The sequence below is a fragment of the Rhinopithecus bieti genome, unplaced genomic scaffold (assembly GCF_001698545.2).
Source record: "Rhinopithecus bieti isolate Rb0 unplaced genomic scaffold, ASM169854v2 scaffold_68538, whole genome shotgun sequence".
Classification (NCBI taxonomy): Eukaryota; Metazoa; Chordata; class Mammalia; order Primates; family Cercopithecidae; genus Rhinopithecus; species Rhinopithecus bieti.
In genome coordinates, this window is record NW_016825479.1 from 5802 (window position 1) to 7771 (window position 1970).

At 36.6% G+C, this 1970-nt stretch overlaps 1 pseudogene; it reads left to right on the forward strand.

The window, feature by feature from the left end:
- Window positions 1-707, forward strand: part of LOC108522682 (zinc finger protein 25-like) — a 5652-nt pseudogene extending 4945 nt beyond the window's left edge.
- The last annotated feature ends 1263 nt before the right edge of the window (window positions 708-1970 follow it).

A 1970-nucleotide genomic window follows, 5' to 3' on the forward strand; every position in this document is an offset into this window, starting at 1 on the left:
AATGTACTGAATGTGGGAAGTTCTTCTATGTGAAGGCATACCTCATGGTACATCAGAAGACACACACAGGGGAGAAACCCTATGAGTGTAAGGAGTGTGGGAAAGCCTTTTCCCAGAAGTCACACCTCACAGTACATCAGAGAACACACACAGGGGAGAAACCCTATAAATGTAAGGAATGTGGGAAATTCTTCTCTAGGAATTCACACCTCAAAACTCATCAGAGAACTCACACAGGAGAGAAACCCTATGAATGTAAGGAATGTAGGAAATGCTTCTACCAGAAGTCAGCCCTCACAGTACATCAGCGAACTCACACAGGGGAGAAACCCTTTGAATGTGATAAATGTGGGAAAACCTTTTACTATAAATCAGACTTCACTAAACATCAGAGAAAACACACAGGGGAGAAGCCCTATGAATGCACAGAATGTGGCAAATCTTTCTCTGTGAATTCGGTCCTCAGATTACATCAAAGGACTCACAGGAGAGAAGCCCTATGCATGCAAGGAATGTGGGAAGTCCTTTTCTCAGAAGTCACATTTTATTATACATCAGAGAAAACACACAGGGGAGAAGCCCTATAGTGCTAAGAGTGTGGAGAAACCTTTATCTAGAAGAAGTCACAACTCGCTGCACATCAGAAGACACACACAAAGAAGAGGAAGGCTGAGAAGCAAGATGAGTTGAGAAATTCTCTTGACTGAATTCATCCTTCAGAACAATCAGATAATTCACACAAGAGGTACACCTTATGAATGGCCTCAATATAGGGAAATTTTCAGCTACAATCTTTGCTCTCTCTGTGTATCAGCAAATACATACAGAGAAATTCTGTGCATTTATTTGGGAGAAAATTTTGTCATATTGTAGACTTTTCTAAATCCTAGATAATATAAATGGCAGAAGTCATGCAAATTGTAAAACAGGAGGGAAGCCTTTCAGAAGTCATACTTTTGTTTTGCAACATAGAAATCACACAGGAGAGAAATCCTGTAAGTAAAATGAATGTCAATACATTTTCTGTCAGGGCAGCCAGCTGTAGACATCCAAAAGTTCAAGAGTGAGGAGCTCCTCATTGAGTATCCAGAAATCTCTTTACACAATTGGAGCTCATATACTAAAGAATTCAAAGGGATAACTGCAAAGATTGTGGTAGATATAGAAACCTTTATTAAGAATTGCTGTTTCATTCAATGTCAGATCACTGGTACTTGGATAGATATTTTAAATATTCGGAAGGTGTTCAACAAAAATTCAAATAATTTGTACTGAGGGAAACAGTTATACTAGAAATCATGTCGCAGATCTGATGCCAAGATTGTTCTATTTTAAAAGGAAACCTGCAAATGTCTACATACATGAAGCATTTAAAAAGCACAAATTATCAGGCAACATCATTAAACATACATTAAATGTCTTTTAGTATATAGTACTCTGTATGTGAGTGTGCTATAACATGTAACTTACGGATGTTCAACGTGCATGTGGAATCCATCCATAATTGTGCATAGGGAAATAGGTAACCTTAGAGTTCAGTAACTATTATGTGTATGAAGATGTTGCACATTAAGTCTCACTAGTGACTCTTGTTAATATTTGTATTGTAAGTGTAGTATTCCTTTTAAATTATAAGGCTTCTTTTTCTCCTATTTTTTGGTGTTTGTAAATGGATATAGACAGTGGTACTAAACTAATCCTTCAAAAGAAGTTAAAATATTTTGTAAAATTTTCAAATGTCAGCCAAGTTTTGCGTTAGGGACACATTTATATATAGCAAAAGCCTGAGCTGTTTTTAAACAGCTAAAAACAGTAATATTTATTACAATCTACACATTGAAAACAACTAGTGCAATGTAAGAAGTATTATGTATCTTACTGTTGATGTGTGAGCAGGGAGCACAGCTATCTGCATTTGTATTTTGTCTGAGAGTCCTAAGTGTTCTTCACCAACTTTTTCTTCCTCATAG